Source organism: Vanessa cardui, chromosome 17, assembly GCF_905220365.1.
Source record: "Vanessa cardui chromosome 17, ilVanCard2.1, whole genome shotgun sequence".
Classification (NCBI taxonomy): domain Eukaryota; kingdom Metazoa; phylum Arthropoda; class Insecta; order Lepidoptera; family Nymphalidae; genus Vanessa; species Vanessa cardui.
Window position 1 is genome coordinate 4,665,781 of NC_061139.1, and position 13,104 is coordinate 4,678,884.

A 13,104-nucleotide genomic window follows, 5' to 3' on the forward strand; every position below is an offset into this window, starting at 1 on the left:
AAAAATTACTTGGTCATTGCGAAGCACGAGAGCGCCATTTTAGGCTGTATCGTCCTTGCGCTCAACCTACGCTACGATTTTATAATCAAGTCGATCCAAGAACTGATTTTCTTCTTCTATTTGATGTTAAATTATGTCAGTAACATATTTACGATGTATTAAATTTAAGTATACAGATAATGAGTCGAGATGGCCCAGTGGTTAGAACGCGTGCCTCTTAACCGATGATTGCGGGTTCAAACCCAGGCAGGCACCGCTGATTCATGTGCTTAATTTGTCTTTATAATTCATCTCGTGCTCAGCGGTGAAGGAAAACATCGTTCATCAAATTCTGCCACATGTGTATTCCACCAACCCGCACTGGAACAGCGTGGTGGAATATGTTCCAAACCTTCTCCTCAAACGAAGAGGAGGCCTTTAGCCCAGCAGTGGGAATTTACAGGATGTTGTTGTATACAGATAATACATATTAAATTTTCATAATATTTTTGAACGTCAGCGATATGATACGTTATGAGTAAAAACAAAAGAGTAACGCTAAGAGCCGCGCATACTTCCCTGAAGCTTTATAAATCACATGAAACTCCCATAAGAATATTTCTCACCCCTCGCCCGCCGAGATTAACTCGTTGTTTTGTTAAGTTTTTGTTACTGATCATTTACATCGTAACGCGGCGTAATTCGATACATCCTGTGCTTGACGGCCCTCGATGAAGGCTCGATTTTTATTTTAAATTCCCAATCACAATAATCCTTACGTTTTTTTCGATATTTCATGATAAAAATAATTTAAAGAATATATTCGATATAGTTATTTTGCTAATACCTAGTCATGCTTACCGCAAAAGTGCCTTTTAGTCAAATCTGAACCAACATGAAATATTTCAGTTCCATAAGATAAGAGTAAGTTCTTCAAATTAATTCAAAACTAACAAATTAATATTTTAAGTTATTAATAACTTGTAATAAAAGGCAAGATATGCTAGCAATATTTTTATTCGTAACAACTATTTATTATGTATGTCTTGTATATAAATATTTTCTATTTTAATAGGGGACTCTCTTCTTTGCCTCCATAATTCGATTTTCAAATAGTTACTGACTACATGATAGTTGAAGTAAATTTATATTCCATTAAAATGATAAATACTTTACTCTACAAGTAAAAACTGAACTTGTTAAATCAGTGATGTTTGTTTAGATTAAACATCGTCATTTTCATAAACATAGATATACACTAGTACTGGCACAGTGGTCGAAATTCAACCATCATAATTATTGAAAATAAGAGGAATATTTATGAACCTACATGTTCATAATTTTCTTATATCCATTTTTTTATACATTGTTATAAATCTCGTCAATGTTCACAAAAAAGGTCGGTTAACTAACACGATTGATTCTGAACTATTTTAATTTGCCTATTTATATTCATATTATTTGAATATCGAATTGAAATATTTCACAAATTTTATTAAGTCTAAATGTTATGTTTGCATCCAAAATTGTAGAAAAATAAACCTATCTTATGACATTTGATTCTATTCAACCAGTACTATGTTTCGATAGAGATCGGTGTGAGTTTTGTATAATTCAGCTGCACCGATCAAATATTAATTAGCGTATAATGACAGATGTCATGGCTAATGATCGAGTAAATACATAAGTAAGGCTTTACAAAGCACAAACGGTAATATTGCGCGGTTCAGTGCGTCCTGTTCTAAGACACGTTCACTGCGGGTAATGTAAGTTGTAGAGAATGAGTGGCCAAGAAACATGTTCGTAGAGGAATATATTTTTATTTTTTATTTTTTTTATTTTATGGTATAGGTTATGGACGAGCATATGGGCCACCTGATGGTAAGTGGTCACCATCACCCATAGACAATGACGTTGTAAGAAATATTAACTAGTCCTTACATCGTTAATGCGCCACCAACCTTGGGAACTAAGATGTTATGACCCTTGTGCCTGTAGTTACACTGGCTCACTCACCCTTCAAACCGGAACACAACAATACTAAGTACTGTTATTTGGCGGTAGAATAACTGATGAGTGGGTGGTACCTACCCAGACGGGCTTGCACAAAGCCCTACCACCAAGTATATTTGATATATGTATACTTGACAATTTTTTTTAATAAACCTTCAAAGTCGGGGTATCTGTGTGCATCTTTATATTATTATGATTGAGTTGACAAGTATGACGTGTCTCTGCTTTCAGATCTTCTATTTCTTTTTCTTATTGTTATGCCATTAATTAAATTGAAAATCATATTTAGTATATTTATTATTATAGTGCAAAAGTTAGAATAACTCGTTATTGTAATTTGATCATATATAATACATGCTAATGTCGGTTATAGTGAGTTTCTAAATATAGAAATATTAACGCCAGAATAAAAATTGCGTGGTTCAAATAAACATAATTGTAGGTAAATCCCCTACCTATAACTTGACACACAAAAAAAAACAAGTTATTGATTTAAACTTCATCAACAAAAAAAAAAAAAATAGCAAATCATATATTGAATAATCGATAATTTATTCCGTGAATAAATATTGTTTTAATCGCTTCCGCTATCTGGCTCTTGTATTCTCGCTCGTGTTGTGACCACACCGAAGGTATTGTTACAGGGAATGGATCTGGCCGATTGACGACCGTTGATACAGCCGGTCGCTCGCGTAACACTATACCCTGAACACGAGACCCGCGGGCTAGCGTTACCTATCACATCTCGGCAGTCGGCATACCTACCAGTAATGATGCTGTTCTTTAGCAAACTATAGCATTTATAATAACATTGATTTGCAACTAGTTTTTAATTTATTGCATAGATATATAAAAACAAACGCTTCTTAATATGAATAATTTTAAAGAACATATTTAAAAAATATATTTTAAAAATATATGTAAATCTTACCGGCCGTACCTAACTTATATACATTATTTAGCAGTTAAATTAAACAGTGATATATAGCTTATACTCGTACTCTAAAGAAGAAAACACAGAATACATAAACCAATAAACGTTAGAAAAAATCATAAGTAAAGTTGTTTGTATTTAAAACATATTACTTAAAAAGTAATTAAATAAGATTGCGGTGAAATACCAGTAGAAAATGTACAGTGACTCTATGGCCACGAACGAGCTTCTCATCAACATTTCTGTGCAGACCAGCGCTCATGCTCTTTCACAAGGATAATCAAATTAGTGTCGCATCACCAAACACCAGTGCACCTATTTAGGACTAAATTTTCAATGTCTTTTTACGACCTCTTCATGAGTCAACTGCTCCGTAGACATGCAGTTACTAAGTGATTAGTAACGAAATTGCGTTTGGGGTTGTAAGACAAATTGTGGCGAATAATTTTAACGATTCTTTTTTCATAAACACACTACCGACAGAAGGCAGCCGAGCAACACGTAGAACAATAATTGATTGTATTGAGTACGATGAACACCTCAAAATTGTATCAGACAATGTCGGGGGCGATTATTAAATTTGCATCTCGCTCACTCGTTTACGGTTGAAAGAGAAAAGAGTTTACACGGTGCTATCCGATACGCTTTTTCCTTTGAAGGATAGGTGTACGTGATTCGGTGTGTTTTTTTCGTGGGTTGAATTATTTGTAAGGTTTCGTTATGTGTTGCTCATTACGCTACACGCTCGTATCCTGCCGGCAGCAACCGCAAATGCGAGACATTACGCTGAGCTTCAACCTCGACCCTCGAAGATGGAGCAGGCTACTTTAATATTACCATTTGAGAGACGTGAAGGCAATCGTAAAAATAAATACATGGTAAAGATTAGTAAAAACTTTATGTTATAGAAATAGGAGTAACAAATGGAAGCCTTTCAAGTGGATATTTTTCTTAAGTTGGTTTTATAAGTCATTTTTTTTTTATATTCAACTGGTTATTTCTTGTGGCTTCCTCGTTAATGTAGAATGGCTCTGATCTCAAAAGCGTTATGATAATATTACGTACCTGAACACATTCAAGAGACATTTTTCAGATGCATTAAAATCGACGCATTCATTTTAAAATTGTTTGTGTCAAAGAACATTTTCTTAAATTTCCCCTAAAACAATATGTTATGTTTGTAATATGAATAAAAAGTTACCCACTACACAGCAAGAAAAGGTAAGGCTGTAGAAATAGTGAGAATTCTAGGCTTTAATTGGCTGAGCTAGTTGGAATAACGAAAGCTATGATATGTGGACTTAAATAGTTCGGTCTGCGGTTTCAGACTTCTATAAACTATCAAGACACGAGCTGCCTGTGGACTTTTAGTAAATATAACCTTTATATGGTTAATACTTTTTGTCAGTACTTTTTTATTATATTATAATTTAGTGTAAAAGAATAATCTGTAAATGTTTATTAAAAATATTATTTTTTATAATAAATAATGATTTCAATTGAAAGCCTAAATTATATGTATATTTCAAAAAACTAAATTATATGTATATTTTTTTTGACAATGATATTTGTTTTTACACAAAATTATTTTTTATTTTGTCGATTATCGACATATTCACAATTTACGTTTTGATTTTTATTATTTAAATCTTCTAAATAATTACAATTCATGCCATAATACAGAATTGACACAACTATGAAATAAATTTTAATATAGTTTGCATTATCAAATACTCTTTGATCTTGGAGTACACAAACTTTATTAATTATCTGTAAATATAATGTAGTTTTTTTAAATATATAAAAAAAGATATTCTAGAAGGTTTGATGGTTGCAAATAAACTCTCTGTCAATTACCCGTGACATGGTCGATCCCATGGCCGTAGGCAGGCGGGGGTTTTGGGGGTTCAAACCCCCCCCGAAATTTTTTCGCTAACCGCTATCGTATTATCAAAAAAATATTTTGCGCTAATTAAATAAACAAAACGTAAGTATTTATTGATTTCTTCAGAAAATTAAGCCATTTTGTCTAGATACGACAATAAATCTAAACAAAATGAATCATTTTAGGCAAAGACTAGAGGCAATAATAATCATACCCTTATTCACATTTTATTAAGATACTAATTTTTGATGTCATAATGTCACGTTAGTAATTTTAGATACTAAAGAAGATAAACCTTTTACAGAGTGCCGTTACATTTTGAAATGTGTAAGACAGATTGTAAAATTTCTGATACATTCTATGTACAGGGTTATTGGTAATTCGACGTAGATATATCCGTTAGGAGGTGATAGAGGTGACTATTTGAAATGATTTTAACCCCCATATGCATAATCCAAAAGTGAACCATTTTTGAGTTATCATGTCTTTTAGCTTTTTTCAATTTATTTAAAAAAAGTATCAATTTTTTTTCTTTTGTTTTATAAAAACGATTAAACACTGGATATTTGTCAATATTTAAACAATAATTATTGGTCCAAATTTAAAAATGCGAGACGGTAAACGAAATTATTTCAATATTTTTTTGATTTTTTTTCCTCAAAAATGCCTTAAAAACGAAAAAAAATCATTATAATAAATCTTGGCCTGCAGATTATTTTAAAAACATACCCGTTTTCTTAGCTTTCCAAAAATTTATAAAAATGAGGAAATTATTTCAAATCAATCGAAATAAAATGATCAGAAAGGACGTTGGTGGAAATTCGTAGTCGAACAGGAACGAATTCGTACTAAAGGTCGCTCTTTAAAAATTGCCTCAAAATTAACTAAAAATAACAATCAATGAAAAAAAACTGACTTACTTAATACAAATTAAAATAAAATAACAGAAACAGTTCAATAGCTAAATTATAAATAAGACATTTTGGAATATAGCTTAAATAAAGTATTAAAAATCGAATCCGAGAAACTCTCTAGAAAAGAGCACAGCACACACAGCATGTTCTACCGTGTATTAAGCAGAATTCTATCCTCACCTCCTAACGGATATACGTCAAATTATCAATAACCATGTATATTATTAAAAAACAGATAGTCAGCGCTCTTTACCGAATAGTCGCCGACTACGAAAGCAGCCGAACTCCTCGAAGACTACTTTGGTGCATCCTATCCCTAAATAGAGCAACCGCCCAGACCCGTCCAATTATAAGCCAATAGCATCACCTCCTTGTTTGTTTCCATCGGGGTCGTTCAGCCAGTGATCTTCTAGATTACCTTAGTCATAGATGAGCGGAAGTAGTTGAGAGCAAGTGGGAGGCGTTGGCGGCCAGTCTGGACATAGCGAAGGCCCTTGATAGCGTATGGCACAAAGCGCTTCTTTCGGAGCTCCCTTCCTACGGGCTTACCGGGAAATTATGCAATTGGATCACCAGCTTTTTGGCATGCTCTGATTTAAAATTCGTTGATGCCTGTGTTGCACAAGGCTGCGTTCTATCACCCACTCTGTTTCTTCAGCATATCAGTGAATTGTTGCAAATCTGTAACATTCACTGCCATGCAGATGACAGTACTGTAGACACCTCATACACCGGCCGGGCTAATATTTCTCGGGAAAACGTTAAACAAAGTCTCCAACTGGGGCCGGCTAAACTTAGTCGATATATGATTACTATTATGCTATTAAAATATCTGATGGCGGGGAAGTACTCTCCCTTAACCTCCTGGTTAAAATTAGTCCACTTCAACTCCAAAAAAAGGCAAGTTTGCGCGTTGCATTTCTCGTATCTCCACGATTTCAGAAGATTCCACTAGCCGCCACAGCTAGTATCGGAATACTTGAAGTGGATATTTCGAGCCTCATTCATTTCCGCGGTCAATTGGAACGCAAATCCAAATTGGCATCAAAAAAGCTCGGTGTGCTCAGCAAGCCATGGCAGCATTTCACGCCGGCCCATCTACTAAAACTATACAAGGCGCAAATTGAACCCCTCATGGAATATTGCTCACAACTCTGGGCGGGTGCTCCTTAATACCAGCTTCTTCCATTTGTCCGTATCCAACGCAGAGCGGCTCGAATTATCGACGATCAAGCCCTTTTCGACCTGCTTGCGTAGCTATCCTTTAGCTTTGCGTAGAGACGTTTGATCACTCTGCAGCTTCTACTTTCGAATATTTCACGGAAAATGTTCGAACGCATTGTTTGGATTAATCCCGGCTGCGGAATTTCACCTTCGAACAACTCGTTCGTTTCACCCGCACCGCCGTAATGTTCAAAAAACCACAACATCACGATTTTTAAGACATTTTCTACCTTGCACAACCACTCTGTTGCACCAGCATTCGCGGACGCTTTTTCCTAACCGATACGACTTGGAAACCTTAAATAAAGAGCGTAGAGAGAGTCCTTTAAGGAAGGAGTCCTTAAAGGCCGGTAACGCACCTGCAAGCCCCACAGATGTCCATGGGCGATGGACTTTGCATTAGGTGACCCTCGTGCTCGTTTGCCCCCTTTTATAACATAAAATAAGCCATCAGTTGTCTTTTAAATAAATGTGTATAAATTATGTCTAATTTTAATATGCCTAGTTATGCTTATTTTAAAAAAAACCTGCTGCTTTTTTTTCCTGGAGCACGAACCCCCCCCGAAATGAAATCCTGGCTACGGCCCTGGTCGATCCTATGCTAAACTAAGAAGATAGTTTTCCTTTCGAAGTGTTGCGGTTGATACATTTGACCGCGTATTTACAAATTTATTGCAAGCGCGGGAAGATGGCGACGGAAAATAGTGGCTGATTGTAACGAGTTGGGGGAAAGGCTTAATAAACTGAATAATATACTAAGGACTGTTAACACGGCGAGACAGTTTTCCTGTCGTAATGAGTACGAAAATAGAAACCGGTAAAATTAAATTTGTAAAATATTTAAAACTAGCGACACTTTTATTTTTATTTTGATCGATCTCGTGGGTTCAGTCACTTTGCAATGCAACACATTAGAAACCTCTAAAATCATCGGTTATTTTCTACAATATTATGCATGTATTATATTATATACCTCTATTCTCTATTAAAATAAACTGTATCAAAATCTGTGTCATAGCTTACCCTATGACAGACAGACAGCGAGAACCAACTATACTTTGTGTGTACTACGTAGTGAATTTGTTAGTAGTGTGTCGTTTGTTTTACTTCCTTTTTAATATATATATGATTTGTTCTTGTTTACCATAAAAAAGTTAATTGGAGTTCAAACTTGATTCATAGCAAATTCCATCGATTTCGGTTTAGTGGTTTGGCCGTGGAAGAATAACACACAGATAGACATACACAGCTACTTTTGTTTTATAATATTAGTAAAGTTGTTATATACATGTGGTATACATGAAGTAATTGATAAGTATTATTTTAAAAATATAACCAATATAGTTCAGCGATTACACATCGATATTATAAGAAATATACGAGTAAATAAGTCAATATAAAACCTTCACCGAGAGCCGAGATGGCCCAGTGGTCAGAACGCGTGCATCTTAACCGATGATTGCGGGTTCAAACCCAGGCAGGCACCACTATGTATGTGTTTAATTTGCGTTTATAATTCATCTCGTGCTCGTGAAAACATCGTGAGGAAACCTATGTGTCTAATTTCATCGAAACTCTGCCACATGTGCATTCCACCAACCCGCAACAGAGTGGTGGAATATGTTCCAAGCCTTCTCACTAATGGGCTGTTCCTTTACTTTTTTTACATAGACAGTCAAAGGTTTGATGTTAAAAGCTTATGAAGGGGTTAAGTCTGTTCTATATGTTAAGCTGGGTCACTCATCGTACTAACAAAATACAGTTAAAAGAAAGTATTTGCTGAGTATTTTCAGAGAAAAGAATAACTATTGTGTAGAATACCTGGTGAGCGAGTGGTAAATGTGTTAATAACAAAAGAGTATAAATAAAATTAATAAAGCATAAACGCTCAGTAAAGTTATCCAACTGCTCATATAGGTCTCTATATCGCTTGACATATAACTTGTCTCTATAACTAATCTTTGTTGGTGATGCTAATTATATGGTTAATTTATTTTCTTTCAGCTCAATGTCAAATTATAAAAGTGATGTACGCAAAAGATAATGTATGTCCGTCTGTCCAGTTTGTCCAGGAGCTGTGGTTTGTGGCTAGAGAAGTTAATGTTGCCCGCAGCGCCCCGCCCAGTTTCCATTTTAATAGTTTTAATGCTCCCAAGATGCATCTTCAAGCGTCTCTCTTTTACTTTCATATTTTTCAATTTTAAACTAAGTCAGATAAAAATTTATACGCAAATTTATATAATATGCAGATCAGACTAATGCTTTGACTAAAATCAGTATTTCCTTCATACAATTATCGATAAAAGTGTATTGTTAGTAAGGTATCGGCGCGTGCTGATAGACTTAATGTTACGAATGTGATGTAGCCGGGCGCGTGCTACAGCGCCGTGCGAAGGCTAATTCGTGCCCACGCCCGCCATTACATCCCACAGTAGCACACGGATTGAAACCGCAGCTATTGCCCCTCGATTTCTGCAGCCCCATCGATCTATAGTTTCGTTATCAAATTTTCACACGGACCCTCGCTCGCACCAAGATTGACTTTATTTGAGTAAGTGTAACCGCAGAAATACGCGCAAGCGACGCTGCCATCGGTAACCGATTGTTCAACGTTCTGTTATACAAAGCTCGGTAGGTTCGGTTTTTTTCAACAAAATCGTCTAACCGTCTGCACTTAGCGAGTGTTGTAGTATGAAATAGAGAAAACAGACGCATTGTTACGATCTTTGTTACGAAGCCGCTCGGTAGTCAATCATAGCACCCGAGATATTGATCATCGAAATTGATCAATCAAATCGAAAATATTGTACCGGAAATGAGGTGCGATGTAATTTTACTTTGTTCACTGAATTGAATGTTTCCAAAATAGACTTTCTTTTAATATTTTATTTATTGATATTATGCGTGAAATTAGTATCGGAATAAATGCTTAAATTATTTTCGAAATTGACCACTGGTAAATATTCGTAGATATTAAGTTGTTATGATTTTATGGGAACTTCGCTTTAGTGGTTTTTATAAAATTGCAATTACGTTATAGTTTACACGAGTTACCGTTTTAAAGGTCGAAAAAGGTTGAAATTTTTAAGATTATAATACTAAAATGAGAAAAAAGATCTACCAGTAAGGATTTGTTACTTATATGACATTAAATAAAATTTTATTTTACACTTTTAAAATAATAAAATAATTCAAAATGTATGCACGTCTAATGGTTTCCTAGTTCTGTGAGCGACGTTACGCCGCCGTAATGACATTGTGCCGGCGTCTGTTTTTTCTCTGGATCGCATTTGAAGTTATTGTTATTATTTTCTCCGGTTGGCCATCCCGAGGCCATTGACTTAATATACACAACGTCAGACGATTTATGAAACGAAAAAGATTTCCGTGAGAAAAAACTGTCGAGTTGAAAACTTTTATTATATTTTGAAAAAATCGACTCATTAATAAATTCATTATTATTATAACAACAAATAGTCTCCGAATAAGAACTGGTTCGAATCTAAGTTTAAATAAATACGTGATATCTTTACAAACGTTGCACCAGTATACATAATATAGTAAAATAATCGAACCCAGCAAACAGAACATTCTAGTTTCGTAGTTATTATGATTGGTACGATATTACGATTGTTTATCTGGTCGTATATCGGCGCCGATTGCCCTGGACACGGCAAGGTGTTCCATCAGATTGTAATTGGCCGGTTCCGATTGCAGACCCCGACTTGATCATTGGAATATAATACGCACGTATCGATTCTTCTGACTACTGTATTAGTGGCAGATGATATTAAGCAGTAGGACGCTGGAATATTTCTATGCATTCACGTACACCACGTTCACGTTCTCTTTTACTTTAAAAGAACTCATTTAAACTTTTTATTTTTAAATCTATTTTATTATCATGCAATTCAATGAATTTATCATTATTATTTTTGTCATAACATTACAATATTTATATTAAAATCTATATGAAAAATTAACGTGAGAAATTATCAATCATTTCGACTTAACGTATAATGAAACAAATCATGTATTATTAATGTGTAATGCTATATAAGTATCCGTGGTTTGAAATTCTTGTAATTACTTTATTTGGTCGAGTTTTAAAATGATACGATATGCTATAAAAATCACATATTACTTTTTCGAATTGAATTATTAAGGTTTAAATGTAATAATAATTTATTTCGTATATTGGTAGGAAATAGATCATTATGAATGCGTGTTATTGCCAAGAAACTGAACTAGCTACTGGACTAACCTTGAATTATAGATAATAACTTTTTAAATTATAGTAGGCTTTGTTGAATCACTTTGCCGTATGGACAATGTGATCGTATTTGATCAAAATTATATAACAAAATTAAAGCAAGTATTTAAAATTATTGAATCGAATTTGCATCATTTTATAAGTATGTATATATTCGTATTATAAATAAGTAATAATATTCTACTAGTAATAATACAATAAACGTAAACAATAGCTACGTTTGTATCTATGATTATTGTATTTTAACATACATTGTTGATTGTATAAAATAAATGTAACATATTAAAATAGATTAAAAAATGTCAAAATAAAAATAAAATCTTTTACTAATACAAATTGCCTAATCAAAAAACACCAGTTGACATGAACCGGAGAGGCTAATAATGTGCGTAATGGCCGTCATTAGGTGCGCGCGCGCAGATTGCCGCGTGCTGATGAAAGCTGCTGCTGGGATTGCCTTGTAAACGCCCCAGAGAATATAAACGAGACTTAAAAATGAATAGACACGACAAGAAAAATTAAGTGTGTAAAATAACATTTAACTTGATTTTATTGATGTCATAGAATTATTAGGTATCTAATGGTTTAATTTATAGTAGACATTTTAAAGTTCTTCATAAAAATCTAAAGGTCTGTTTCAAGATTTAAGATAGGACATCGAAAATAAAGACCGAATACACATCTGGGTTAATTAAAAAATATTATTTATCTCATTCAGAAAACAATTGCAATTTTAATAACTTAAAGACATAATAAAAAAAGACATATAAAAGTAATTGCTAAGGAGCTGGGAAAAGAGGAGGGGTGGGGTTATGAGAAAATTTGGAGATTTCTTCACCACGTATCTCCTTCTTCTCGACGTTTAGGAGATGCATTACATTTTACATAGATGTAGTACAGTTTTGTTAGAAGTCACTACCTTATTTTAAAGCTGAAGCATGAAAACAGCGAATACATGAAATTTTCAAATCAAATCCATTTAATTTTAAAGTGTCAAGCTTTGTAATTCAATATATATGAAAGAATAAAGACAAACTTAGAAAATTGTTCATTAAACGGGGTGAAACATTGTAACTATTCATTTGTATAGGTAGGCTACTCTTACGTGAAAACGATACACTGTATCATGTTTCGTTATTGAGATTGTAGTTCGATACAGCCTGTCGTATATTATCATATTAATATTATAAACAGCTGAGTTTTGTTGCTTTGTTCTTCCTGATAATACTAATTCGATTTACGTGGAACTTAGTACGGACATGGGACAGAAGTTACTTATGAAGTTCGTATGAAAAGAAAATTGTCGGTTTAAAGGCATCCAACGGAACAATGAATGTGTTTCTGTGTAAAATTTAGAAATATTCGAAAGTTCGAGAAAATGTATGTAACATAGATTAGTCAAATACAGATCTTTTAATTAAAAGAAGATAAGAAATTGTAGTGATTGATTTGTATTATTATAAGAGTCTAAATATTTTACACGAAAGAAGTCTGATTTTTTTCTTATTCAGAATAGGTATTAAATGCAACATAATTTATCAAACGCGAAAATCTATACATTTTAAGTTAATTTTTCGCTGTCAGTTCTAGAAGATTCTAGTTTCTCCGCGGCTCGTCGCTCGGTAAATAAGGCGGCAGTCAGTTAGGGTTGTGATTGTGAATGCAATAAGCGCTGATGTTAATACATTTAGCGGCTCGGGACACTTGCATAGTTATTTAGAACATAATTACGTTGAAATTAGTTTTAGTACAACGATATGTTTTACAAAGAAAATATTGTAGTCGCGTTTATATGTATGAAGTTAGAATATATGTCATCATTGTTATGGAACGACTTTGACAATGTATTTATCTTGGGTTCATTTCTCAATATCAATATTTT

The 13,104-nt window shown here is 33.9% G+C and overlaps 1 protein-coding gene across 2 annotated transcripts in view; it reads right to left on the reverse strand.

Annotated features, from left to right (window-relative positions):
* Positions 1-13,104, reverse strand: part of LOC124537014 (protein lozenge-like) — a 51,019-nt gene that overhangs the window by 11,241 nt on the left and 26,674 nt on the right. The window lies entirely within an intron of this gene.